Genomic DNA, 14,571 nt, shown 5'->3' with positions numbered 1-14,571 from the left:
ACATGTACAATCACACAAATGGAATAAGCATTTATTGAACATTAGACTTGTGTGTTGTGTGTGTGGATCAAGTATGAACTAGTCTATAGTCTAGTATGAAGCTTCAATAATCAATTCAATCAAGTCATACATGACTAGTATGAAGTCAAGTGACCTATCTCACTTGTAAAAATGAACATATATGACCCCTCACCAATGTGATTATAATTGATTGAAAGCTTTTTTTGTTTTGCTTCCATTTTACATACTTTTGATCAAAACAACTCAAATTTTTGAGAAGTGATACCATAAACATTTTGAGATAACTTTGAAAATTGAGCCTTTGGCTTTGGCACCATACATTTTAATACAATTCACTTTCCCTTTTTCCTAGTCAAATACTAGTATGTGCGATGGCTTTTTCAGCTCAAAATCTCTTTTTGAGATTGACATTTATAGAGCTCTTAAAAAAATGTGTGAGGAGATATATAGGCATAAGTCTACTCATATATCAAGATCAAGCAAGGCTATTGACCAATCATTCATGACAAGCTTGAAGATCTATTTACAACAATCAAAATATAGATTTCTAGACGTCACTCACACTTAGAAAATGTGCATACACAACAAGTTAAGCTCGTAAATGCATTACGCCATTAGTATGGAGGTACTAGGCCAAACTCACATGTGATATACACAACACAAGCGATCAAACATTTTGAGATTTTTCAATTTTTATGGGTTTTTGAATTTTTGAACACACTAAAAAATAGAACATGTAAAGTAAGATCAACAAAAACAACAAGTACAAAAATAACTTAAAAAAGAAACATGATCATGCAAGAGAGACCTATATAGCAAAAGATGCACCAATGAACAACATAAGGTCACACAAGAGATATGAGTCAAGGGATGATATTGACACCAATGGTCTTACAGAGAGATTCAAATCATGGACCATCAAGAGGTTTAGTAAAGATGTCTGCCTTCTGATTGTCGGTGTTGATAAACTCCAGCCACACAATTTTCTCCTCCACCAAGTCTCGAATGAAATGATATCGAATTTCAATATGTTTAGACTTTGAATGTTGAACCGAGTTTTTGGATAGATTGATGGCACTAGTGTTGTCACAAAAGATGCACATGCTGTCTTAAGAGATTCCATAATCATGAAGGAGTTTCTTCATCCATAATAGTCGAGCACAACAACTCCCTATTGCAATGTATTCTGCTTCAGCTGTTGATAGAGACATTGAATTTTGTTTCTAGCTCATCCAAGACACCAAATTATTTCTGAGGTAGAAGCAACCTCTCGAGGTGCTCTTCCTATCATCGACACACCTAGCCCAATCAGAATCTGAGTATCCGGCTAGACAGCCATTTGAATCTCTTGAGTACCAAATCCCATAGTTAGATGTACCATTGACATAGTGGATGATTCTTTTGACCACTGTTAGATGAGACTCTTTGGGAGCTGCCTGAATACGTGCACATACCTCGACACTAAAGGCTTCTTCCACTTTCTTGGGTTTGAATTGAGTGAGGTAGCAATTGTATGTCACATGATTTACACTATAGCTTGATCCTCTTCTCAAACAGAGTCCTTCATCCAAATCACCAATTCTGTTACTTTTGGGATGATTGAGAGTAACTCTCGATGAAGGTTTCTTGGAAGTGGAGGGTTCCTCATCACGAGAGATTGGGAGTTGAACTTCCGGAGGTGTAAGTGGACTTAACGATTCTTGAGTTGATCTAGTCTCCCTTCTTGATGTAGTAGGAGTAGACTCCTTTTCTGGTGATTGTCTCTCACCATCATCCCTTTGAGACATGTTATCATCACTCTCATTTTTCTTAAGGCTTGGAACTTCACCATCCTCACCAATATCCTTTTTTGAAATGGTGTCATCGATGACTACATTTATCGATTCCATCACTGTCTTTGTTCGCTTGTTGTACACCCTATATGCCTAGCTATTTACAAAGTATCCTAAAAAGATCCCTTCATAACTCTTGGCATCAAATTTCCCAAGATTCTTCCTATCATTGAGAATATAGCATTTACTTCCAAATACTCGAAAATATTTCACCTTAGGCTTCTTTTCCTTCCAAATCTCATATGATGTTTTCTTTGATCCTGCTCGAAAGAAAATCCTATTCCCAATGTGGCATGATGTGTTCACCACTTTAGCCCAAAAATTCTGTGGGATGTTTTTGTTAAGTAGCATCACTCTCGCCATCTCTTGGATCACCTGGTTCTTTCTTTCAACCACCCCATTCTGTTGTGGAGTCTTTGGGGCTGAGAATTATTTCTTAATACCATGGTCATTGCAAAATGCTTCAAATTTGGCATTCTCAAACTCCTTCCCATGATCACTCCTGATTTTAACTATGGGAATTCCCTTTTCATTTTGGAGTTTCTTGCATAATCATTCCATCTTCTTGCATGCCTCCGACTTTTCTCTAAGGAATTCCACCCAAGAGTACCTTGAGAAATCATCAACCACAACCATGATGTATCTTTTTCCACCCATGCTTTCCGTTCTCGTTAAACCCATTAGATCCACATGAAACAACTCCAAAGGTCGAGATGTAGCAACTACATTTACTTTGGGATGAGATGATTTAGTTTGTTTTCCTAATTGACATGGATCACAAACATTTTTCTCAATCTTTCCAAACTTCTGCAAACCAATCACAGCTTCAAGCTTTGAAACTTTTGCCACTTGCTTGTAATTTGCATGCCCAAAACGTTGATGCCATAACTCCAAAAGATTTACTTGTGCACTCCGGCATTATATATTTGGCTTGGGAATAACACCATAGCAATTGTCAGTGGGCCTAAGTCCTTTCAAGACTTGTACACATTCTTCACTGAGAATTAGACACCCCTTCTTTGAGACTTGAACTAGAAAGTCTTCATCACATATTTGGGTGATACTCAGCAAGTTCACTTTCAACCCTTTGATGTAAAGGACATTGGTCAACAAAGGGAGTCTCAGAATATCAACAGTTCCCTTTTCGAGAACTATGAGTGGCTACCATCTCCAAATGTCACAAAACCGTCCTCCTTCTCCTTGAGACTTTTGAAGAGCGATTTATCTCCAGTCATGTGTCTTGAACACTCACTATCAAGATACCACAAACAAGAATTAAACACTTTCATTGCAGTATGAACAAAGAGACAAGCATGAGACAAACATTCTTGACCATTAAAGCAAGACTCATCTTTCTTTACATCATTTAAGGATGAGTGAAGCTTTCTTTTCAAATCATCAATTTTATCACATAAATGTCTATTCCTTCTCTTATATTTTGCAATCAAGGAATTAGACTCACACAAGCTATTATGAATCTCATGATTCCTATGTTCTAAACATTTCAGCATGTGTACAAAAATTCTAGCATGTTTCTTAGACTTGAATAACTCTAGAAGCTCATTGCTAGGACACTCTCCAAAGATGCTCATAGATCATTATCACAAACATATGAACTATACTTCATGTTGGCTTTTGCCATAGCACTATCCATAGCAAGTTAAGGGGTCTAGGATCACACTAGGATAATGAAATCTGACTAAGTGTACCCGCTCTGATATCAATTGAAAGCTTAGATTTGTGTATATACACAAGAGCTTGTTTAGACCCCTAATAAAAATTACGGCTCGGTTGCTTCTACTCCCAACTTAAACTAAGTGCGAAATAAGAGTAAATGTATGCAAACAATCGATAAACTACTCTAAGCCATATTCATCTAATATCAACAATAAAAGAAAAGCTTAAAGAGTAGGGAAGAAGGATGCAAACACAAGATAACACTGAGACGTGTTATTGAAGAGGAAACCGAAGAACTCGACGAAAAACCTCTCGGCCACCCTCCAAGCGGTAAATCGATCCATTAGAGAATAAGTTGGAGTACATGAATAACAAAAGACCCTCCAAGCCTAGTCTACCCCATGCATTTGAGCCCTCCAAGCTCCTGCTACCAAGTAGCTTCTTGGAACCTTGTCTTCTCTAGCTTTCCCGGATCCCACAATTTAGCCTGATTGCATCCACCAATGATTGGCTTCTTCCAATGCTTCCCAGTAGCACCAAAACCTCACTTTACACTTAGATTAGGTGTGGTAAGTGTTTGGGCTATCAACCTCTCAAGGATTTAGAAATGGAGAGGTAGGAGTAGAGGAAAACCACAAGGAAATGTGTAGATGATTGTGGGTATAACAATCTCTAACTCTTAAGTGTGTATACTAGGGTTTTCTCTCTAAAAAGTACTCCTTACAATACGTGGGTAATGAGGGTATACATAGTGTGAGTAAAGACTTGGTAAAACAAATATGACAAATTAGCCAAACATAATGTTTCGTGAGTATTTCATGGGAAGGCCTTACCCACGAGACACTCGTGAAAACTCCAGGCTGTCATGACTCTTCGCATTCTAGTCATGTGCTCTACACGTGGCTACTTCGTGGGTTAGCTTCTCGCGAAATCCACTTGTACTTCGTTTTAAGCTTGAGTCTTCACACTCTCTCACACTCAACCCTTACAATTAAAAACTCCACATAAATACAGGGGAAAAAATGATTGAATAAAATTACTATAAAATTTGACACGGAACTAAAGCTAACACAAAATAGTTGTAAATAACAACTTTATAGCTTCAATTCCACCAATCCTATATAAGATTCCTTGGATCTAATAGCCAATGTATACTTACTTGAAAGACAACCCGGAGGGGGACATTGAAGAGGAAATTGCTTTTACGAGAGAAATACTTGATCAAAATAAGAAGGATTTACTTAAATATGTTTTAATGGATTTATTTTGTGATTTTCCAAAATCATGCAATCATCTCCATCTTTCATGCATGAAAGTATTTCAAATCTTCTTCAATTCTTCCAATGGTTACGACTTCAACACAGAAATGCTTGAAGACATTAAAAAAAGCAATCTATATTCCTCTTGAAGTTGAAACCTCAAAGCCTGTGAAGCCTCTACCTCTTTACTCTGGAGCAAAGATGATATATCCAACAATGAATTATCAATTCAAACCGTCATTCAAATATTCCAAGGGGGGGAGTTTTGCTATAGAACGAGTTTCTATGCCAGCTTTACGAAATTATGGACACGGGAAAATGTTTATGCTACCAAAAATTAGATTCTCATTTGCTTAAATCAGTTCCAAGAAATCAATATTTGCTAGTTCTCCTTAGCTCCTACACTAGCTATATTATTGGAATAATATTGTCGGGGTAATGTGCATGGCATGCGGAGCATGTCCATAAAATTCAGAAATTAATATTTTCTAGTGGGGAGAATATTGTTACCATTGTAGGAACTACAATTGTACTCATTATCTATCTATTTGTACTATTTATAAGATGATTCCTCTCTTTGGACTAAACTTTTATGTGGTTTAGAAATATCCTTAAACCTTAGGTTTAACAGAGAAAAAACTTGAGGATAACCTGGTAAACTTATATCTCAAACTTAATTTAAAATGCTTACAAAATATTATACTCTTCTGCTATTTCATGTCAACAAAACAAACTTATCCAATTTTTTTTTTTTTTAAAAAAAAAAAGGAAAATTATGAAACTAGACAAAAAAAAAAAAAAAAAAAAGCCTCTTTGCATGCTTAAAGCGAGTGTGATTGATTAGTATGAGAGTGTCCTATTTTATGTGGATACTCTTTGGACTGGACTTTTATGTGGTTCAGAAATACACCTAAACCTTACGTTTAACTAGGAAAAAACTTGAGGACAACCCGATAAAAATATATCTCTAACTTCACTTAAAATGCCTACAAAATAGGACACTCTCCTACTAATTAATCCATGTCTTCAAAACAAACTTATCAAAAATTTAAAATTAAAAAAAAAAAAATTATGACACTAGAAAAAAAAAAAAAAAAAAAAACCCTCATCACACATGCAAAGTGTGTGTGATGAAGCTAGTACTATCTATAAGAGGATTTTTATGTGGTTCAAAAATACCCTTAAACCTTAGTTTAACTAGAAAAAAACTTGAGGACAACTTGTTAAAAATATATTTCTAACTCCACTTAAAATGCCTACAAAATAGGAAGCTCTCATACAAATCCATGTTTTCGAAAAAAAACTTATCTAATTTATCAAAAAAAAAAAAAAAAAAAAAAAACTTATCCAAAATTAATAAAAAAAAAAATTATGACACAAGACAAAAGAAAAAGCATCATTGCACGCGCAAAGCACATGTGATGAGACTAGTATAGTAATAAAGTCATTACCCAATATGGTTTAATGATCAATACTGTTGTTTAATAGATCTTGAATTGTATTGCTGCTTTGGGGAGATTATGAAATCTGTAAAGTTGTAATTTACAACTATGTGTTTTGTTGGCTTTAATACCATGCCAAATTTGATTGTAAATTTATTCAATCTTTTGTACCCTGTATTTATTGTGGGATTTAATTGTAAGGGTTGTGTGATAGAGAGAGAGAGTGTGAAGACTCAAGCTATTGAAGATTGAAGAGGTTTTCGCAGGTAGCTCGCGACTTAGCATCTCGCGAAGTGATGCATGTGCCCTGAACATGACTGGAATGCGAAGAGTCAGTACAGATGGAGACAGCTGTGTTTTGCGAGTAGCTCGCGGGTAAGGCCTTCCCACGAGACACCCGCGAAACATTCTGTTTTGCCAGACTATGCTATCTGATACTCACTTTCTGTACCCACACGATATATACCCATATTACCCACAAATGTTGAGGAGTGCTTCAGAGAGAAAAACCCTAGCCACAAACCTTGAGAGTTAGAGATTGTTATACCTACAATCCTCTACATAATTGCTTGTGGATTTCCCTCAACTCCTACCTCTCCATTTCCATATCATTGAGAGGTTAATAGCCCAAACACTTACCACACCTTTCAAAGTGTCAAGTGAGGTTTTGGTGTTGTTGGGAAGTATTGGAAGAAGTCAAGGATGGCAAATGCAACATGGTGCTTGTTGCGGGATCCGGAGAGCTAAACAAGACACAGTTTCAAGAAGCCTTGTTAGAGTAGGAGCTTGGAGGGCTTAGGTACATCGGGTAGATTAGGCTTGGAAGGTCTCTTGCCAACCCATGTATTCCAACTGATTGTCTAGTGGATCGATTACTGCTTGGAGGGCGGTGGAGAGGTTTTTCGACCAAGTTCTTCGGTTTCCTCTTTGATAACACATCGGTGTGTTATCTTGTGTTTGCATCTCTCTTCCCTACTCTTTTACATTTCATTTTACTGTGTGTTGTCATGATTATGGATTAGAGTAGCTTGTTTGTTTATTCGCTCACATTTACACTATTCCACCCTTAGTATTAAGTTAGTGTAAAATCTATCAAGCCGTAACTTTAATTTAGGGGTCTAAATAGCTCTTGTGCTTTTAACACATTTTCGAACTTTCAATTGGTATCAGAGCGAGTATATTCACTGTGGTTTAAATACCTGAATGTGTTCCTTGACCCTTTGTGATAGATCGGCCATAATCTCTTAATGCCCCACCATTCTTTGATGGAGGCAACTATGCTTTTTGGAAGGTTAGAATGAGGGCTTTCTTGTGTGCTATAGATGAGTCCGTATGGGATTTCATTGAGAATCGGTATGTTAAACCCACAACTGCCAAGTCCGAATGGGGCAAGGCAGCTCTTGCATTAGCTAATGTGAATAGTAAGGCCATTAATGCTATATTCTGTGATGTGTCCCCTGATGAGTTTCACAGGATATCGCACGTGGAGATAGCTAAGGAAGCTTGGACGATCCTTGAGACTACCTATGAGGGTACCAAGAAAGTCAAGGACACGAAGCTCCAAATGCTTACCACCAGATTTGAAGAGCTTAAGATGGGAGATGATGAGACTTTCGATTCTTTCTATGGAAAGCTCAATGAAATTGTAATTGCCAAGTCAATCTTGGAGAGAAGATTGAAGATTCTAAGGTGGTGAAAAAGATCTTGAGGTCTTTACCGGAGAGTTTCCGAGCAAAATTCACAGCTATAGAAGAGAGTAAAGACTTGGATGAGATCAAAATCCAAGAGCCAATTGGATCTCTCCAAACATATGAGCTGGGACTGCTTTCTCATAAATCGAGCAAATCTCTTGCTCTTAAAACCATCACCGAGAGAATGGACGACTCCTTCGAAGAGGATGATGTGGAGAAGGAAGTAGCATTCCTTGCAAAGAACTTCCGAAAGTTTCTGAAGATGAACAACAGTGGTAAGCCTTTCAACAAAGGAAAGTTTTCATCTCCCAAGGGTGATAGGAAGGGATTTAGGAAGAAAGATGGAAAGGAGTCTCAATCTACTCAAGGAATCACTTGCTTCGAGTGCAATAGACATGGACATGTCAAGAAAGAATGTCCTAATTATTTGAGAATGAAGGGCAAGGCATATGCCACAACTCTTAGTAATTCGGACTCTTCCAATTCAGATTCAGAAGAGAGCTGTGATGGAGAAGGGAATTACTCCGCTTTTATGACTATTGCTCATGTTGAGTCTTTGGAGGACTTGAGTTTGCTTGTAGAAGAGCTTGGGGAGCATAGTGAAGAGGAATCAATAGGAGTTGTAGAAGAATCGGATGTTGGGGAAGATGAAAGTTCAGCGGGCCTTCAAGAGAACTACAATTCCCTTCTTGAGAAGTCTGGAGAATATGCAAGGGTGGCCAAGGCAATTGTTAAAAAGATGAAGAAGGCAGAGGAGAACTATAGAAGTCTTCTAGTGTGTTATAAGGAGGCCAAGTGTGAAATAGAGACGTTGAATAATGAGCTGACTGAAGCTTACTCAAAAATAAAATTTCTTGAGCTTGAGGTGGTTCAAGCCAATGCTAAGGTAGAGCGAGTCTCTTCCAAGAAGCTTGATGAAGTCCTTTCTCATCAAAAACCTTTCTCCGACAAAACTGGATTGGGATATACTGTAGAAAGTAGTTCGGCTGTCAATGTCTCCAAGGAAGTGAAGTTTGTGAAGGCCAAAGAACCGATGGTAACTACCACAAGGGCTGAGAAAGTGAAGGAAGAAAAGAATAAGAATGTGGCTAATCGACGGGTGTTGAATAAGCCTCCTAACCAATCAGTGGTCAAGCCTAAGGTTCAAGGGAAATCACCTCTAAAGTCACAAAGAGGTCCGAGAATACAACATTTTTTTCATCATTGTGGACTTCAAGGACACACTAGACCAAATTGTCATAAGCTGAGGGCATTGAAGAATGCAAGTAATCAGAGGTTAAGAGGACCAAGAAATGACAAGGAATTAGGCTGTTGAATAGTCAAGAGGCCGAGATGGTGATTCTAAAGTGATGGATGTAATAAAGATGATTGATGCATTCACCACCTGTTTGGCAAACTTCAACAGAAGGTTTGAAGGTCACAGCTCTCGTACCTAATCCTATAGGGATATCACCCCAAATGCACGTGACTTGTGGGTGAAAAAGGGTACTCATGCATGATCACCTCCTATGTCCTTGCATTAATACTTCCAATGTTTAGGTTCATAGGTTCATGCATCATATCATGCATTGTTTTTTGTTTATAGCATGTTTCTTTTACAAGTTTTTGATCTATACTTGTTTTTATTGATCTTACTTTACTTGTCCTGTTTTTGAGTGTGTTCAAAAATTCAAAAACCATAAAAATTGTAAAATCTTCAAAAAGTTTGATCACTTGTTTTGTGTATATCACATGTGAGTTTGGCCTAATACCTTCATATTAATGGCATAGTGCATTTACGAGCTTAGCTTGTTTTGTATGCACATTTATCTGTGTCGGAAAAATCTTGAAATCTATGGATGATTGTTGTAAATAGATCTTCAAGCTTGTCATGAATGATTGGTCAATAGTCTTGATGGTCTTGATACTTACATAGACTTGTGCCTATATATCTTCCCACCTTTACTTTTATGTTTTTGCTATAAGAGCTCACCAAATGTAAATCTTACAATGAAAAAGAGATTATGAGCTGCAAAAACTTGTCACACATACTAGTATTTGACTAGGAAAAAGGGAAAGCGACTTTTGTATTGAAATGTGTGGTGCTCAAAAAGCCAAAGGCTAACTCTCAATGTGAAATATCAAAAATTTCAAGCACTGATCTCAAAAGAGATGTTTTATCCAAAAATGATCAAATGTTATGATTTATGCAGAAGCCAAATGAAAAGCTTCTAAGTTTTGTAACCATTCTCTTGTGAGAGGTCATATATGTTCATTTCTATAATTGAGATAGACCACTTGATTTCATACCAGTTGTGTATGATTTAATTGAATTGATTATTGAAGCTTCACTCTAGTCTAAGGGCTATTCCACATTTGATACTCACCCACAACACATAAGACTTTGATTCAATAAATGCTTATCTCATTTGTGTGATTCTACATAGTCAAATGTGATGTGTATGCTCAAGTACTTGCTAATCAAACCCAAAAATATTTTTGAGTGTTTTATATGTTTTTGAAAGTGATTTTATACTTTCGTGTTTTTTTTTTTTTTTTTAGTTTTTGGTCAAAATGCATTTTTGTGTTTTTCTTCAAAACTGGTTCAGAGGCTATTTCATGAGCAGCTCGCGACGTAGAGCTTCCCGCGAAATGTACTTAAGGGAAATTACAAAGTCACATCTTCATACAGAAAGTCTCGCTACTGCCTCGCGAGTATTTCGTGACTAAATTCTTCTCACGAAATGTTTTTAGGCAAAAACTGGAAAATTTTCAAGTTTATACAGAGACTATCGCGACTGTCTTGCAACTGTGTCGCTACTAAGAGCTTCTCACGAAAGCTTCAGTGTGTCTTGCGACTAATCTCACGACTGCCTAACCCGCGAAAATCGCATGTTTCTAGTTTTATATAGCAGGTGTGACAATTTTTCAGACATTTTGCTTTTCCCTCGCACTACCTCTCTTGAACCCCCCTCAACCTAAAACCATTTTTCACTTAAACCCCATCACTCTCAAGCTTATTTTCTGCATTTCCAACTTCAAGGTATGTTTTCCAAAACATTTTCTTCATGTTTTTCTGAGTTTATGCAGAAATTAAAGTTAGGGTTCTAAATTTTGGGGATTTTTCGAAAATGGATTGGGGTTCTTAAATTTGTGAAATTTTTTCCAAAATCTTTGATTGGGTTGAGTCCCATTTGTTGTTTGTGTATCTGTGTTGGCCTCTTGTGGCATTCTAAGCATGTATTGAGGAAATTTTCACCATGTTCATGCATTGTTTATTGTTGGAATTCACTGTTGCATGCTAGGTGTTTGACAGAATGTCCTAATGACATTTTTGTGTTGAATTGGACTCAACTGAGTTCCAATGCTTGGATTTAATCTTGATTGATCATGTTTACCATGTTTTGGTCAGTGTTTGTGTGTTTTACACACTTTGTCCATTTTGTGCCTCAATGCCATGCCATGCACACGCTAGGCACACACCTAGGCACGCCCCATGCATCACATGCTGCACACACATGCATCAGCACATGCACAGCACAGACACACACATGCACAGTGATTCACTTCATGCATTTTGCTTTTGTTTACATGGTTAAACACTTATAGCATGCTGTTTTGCATCTGTTTGCTCTGTTTTGAGTCATTTTTGCTTTGTTTTAGGTTGCTTTACCTTTGTTTTGAACTAACATGTATCTAATCATGTTTTTGTGTTCTGTGTTTGTGTTTTTGCACTTGTTTCTTTTCTAGTCTGTGTTCCTTTGTGAAGATGTCTCCTACTAAGCATGCAGCTCCTAAGAGATCATCCTCCAAACGTGCACGCACTGATTTTGATAACTTCAGGTCTTCTGAGGCTGATATGAAGTATAATGATTGCTATAAGGATAAAACGATCATCATGGAAAGGGTCGTACAAATGGAATTACTTGAGGACACTTTCATACCTGAAGTGTTCAAGGACAGGACGTGGACAAAGCTCTTAAACTCAAGTGGAGTTGTGTACTCGGAAATCATCAAAGAGTTTTTCTCCAATGCTAGTGTAAAAGAAAATCACATAGACTGCTAGGTGAGACACAAAGAGTTTGTCATTACTAGGGAAAGTATTCAGGATTTCCTAAAAGTTCATCCTCCCTCACAGTCAATTACAATGCAATATGAGGATAGATTAGGTTCTACTGAGGAGATGATAAGGATACTTGGTGGTACACCGAAGAAATCATCCATGAACACAATACCATTCACTCCGGAGATGAGGACACTTGATTATGTGATGATCCACAACCTATATCCAGTCACCAACCTTACCACTTTGTCTGCTTCAAGGACAAAATTTTTGTATGATCTCTTTACTCACAAAGAGATAGAAGCATTGAGAAGCAAAATTCCAGAACAGTTATGCCTTTTCCCTTACTGATTATGGGCTTAATTGCTATGGCAAAGTTGAAACTTCTAAGTGGTCTCACTGTGGTTTAGAGAGACTATCCTATTGGTGCACACACAGTGACTAGGAGCATAGCTCACATCAAAGGCTCCAAAACAGGTGTGCATACAATGCCACAAGATCGAGTTGAGGAGGAGGGAGGAGATACAGAGGAGGAGATTAATAGATTCACTTCTGCCCTAAAGACTTCAACACGGCCATCCTCTTCAACACCAGCATGAGGACCAGACAAACTTGATTGCCTCCTAGCTAGAGTGGATTAGATGTTTACCATGCTAGACTCCCATGTGCAAAACACCGCGACTCAGTTTGCATACGTCCAGGGATAGATCACTGCATTGTCTTCACAGATCGAGGACTTGTCCATGGCGCAGGGATCAGATTTAGAGTCTGATCAGTTCTAGCCTCTTTGGCCATTCCGGTCAAAAAGGGGGAGAAAATTTTGAGGGGGAGCTTGCACATTTGAGGGGGAGCAAAGCATAGACATAGCTTAGGCATAGAAACTTTGGTTCATACAGGTGGTTTAGCTTTATTTATGTTTGGGTTTAAACTATTTCAGTTTTTATAACTTTTGGATAGTTGTTTTTACTGCTTTCATTTAAAGCTTTAATACTCTGCTTTTATTAGTTTATATTCAATAATTTTTGTTTACCGTATTGCTTTGTAGCATTTTTTTTTTTTTGTACTTTTAAGATATTGCTATTGTGTCTTGAGTACATCACTCTTGTGCCCCTAGTAGGATTTTTTATCCTAGATACAAATACTTTGCGTATTTTGCATTGGTTGAGTATTGGACATGCAATTGATCTGTGGAATTGTTCTTAATTGAATTGCGTGTCCAGATGAGCATTTACTTGCTAAATGTTCATTGTAGTCATTCTTTAGTGACTGATCTTGTTTGATAAAGATATGCTTACATGTTTTATTGTGTTTACAAACTTGATTGCATTTTACTTGCTCATATACATACCATGTATTCAACTTGTCATAAGCTTAATTTAAGTTTTGTTTGTTTGCAAGTGTTTTAGGTTACAGGTATATACATGTAAGTGCTTCACAACTTCTAGATTAGGTGTGAATGAGTTTTGCCACTCTTCCCAAACTCACGTTTAAGTCTAGAGTCTGTTTTAGGGGTTTTGTCATGGAATAGCCAAAGGGGAAATCTATAAAGTTGTAATTTACAACTATGTGTTTTGTTGGCTTTAATTCCGTGCCAAATTTGATTGTAAATTTATTCAATCTTTTGTACCCTGTATTTATTGTGGGATTTAATTGTAAGGGTTGTGTGATAGAGAAAGAGTGTGTGAAGACTCAAGCAATTGAAGACTGAAGAGGTTTTCGTGGGTAGCTCGCGACTTAGCATCCCGCGAAGTGATGCATGTGCCCTACACATGACTGGAATGTGAAGAGTCAGTACAAATGGAGATAGCTGTGTTTCGCGAGTAGCTCGCGGGTAAGGCCTTCCCGCGAGACACCCGCGAAATATTCTGTTTTGCCAGACTGTGCTATCTGATACACACTTTCTGTACCTATACTATATATACCCACATTACCCACAAATGTTGAGGAGTGCTTCCGAGAGAAAAATCCTAGCCACAAACCTTGAGAGTTAGAGATTGTTATAACCACAATCCTCTACACAATTGCTTGTGGATTTTCCTCAACTCCTACCTCTCCATTTCCATATCATTGAGAGGTTAATAGCCCAAACACTTACTACACCCTTCAGAGTGTTAAGTGAGGTTTTGGTGTTGCTAGGAAGCATTGGAAGAAGCCAAGGATGGCAGATGCAACATGGTGCTTGTTGCGGGATTCGGAGAGCTAGACAAAACATGGTTCTGAGAAGCCTTGTTAGAGTAGGAGCTTGGAGGGCTTAGGTACATCAGGTAGATTAGGCTTGGAGGGTCTCTTGCCAACCCATGTATCCCAACTGATTGTCTAGTGGATCGATTATCGCTTGGAGGGCGGCGGAGAGGTTTTTCACCGAGTTCTTCAGTTTCCTCTTTGATAACACATCGGCGTGTTATCTTGTGTTTGCATCTCTCTTCCCTACTCTTTTACATTCCATTTTACTGCTGTGTTGTTTTGATTATGGATTAGAGTAGCTTGTTTGTTTATCCGCTCGCATTTACACTATTCCGCACTTAGTATTAAATTAGTGTAAAATCTATTGAGTCGTAACTTTAATTTGGAGGTCTAAACAACTCTTGTGTTTTTAACACATTTTTG

Source organism: Quercus lobata, chromosome 1, assembly GCF_001633185.2.
Source record: "Quercus lobata isolate SW786 chromosome 1, ValleyOak3.0 Primary Assembly, whole genome shotgun sequence".
Classification (NCBI taxonomy): Eukaryota; Viridiplantae; Streptophyta; class Magnoliopsida; order Fagales; family Fagaceae; genus Quercus; species Quercus lobata.
The sequence above is the reverse complement of the archived record's forward strand: the minus strand, read 5'-3'. Positions refer to the sequence as shown.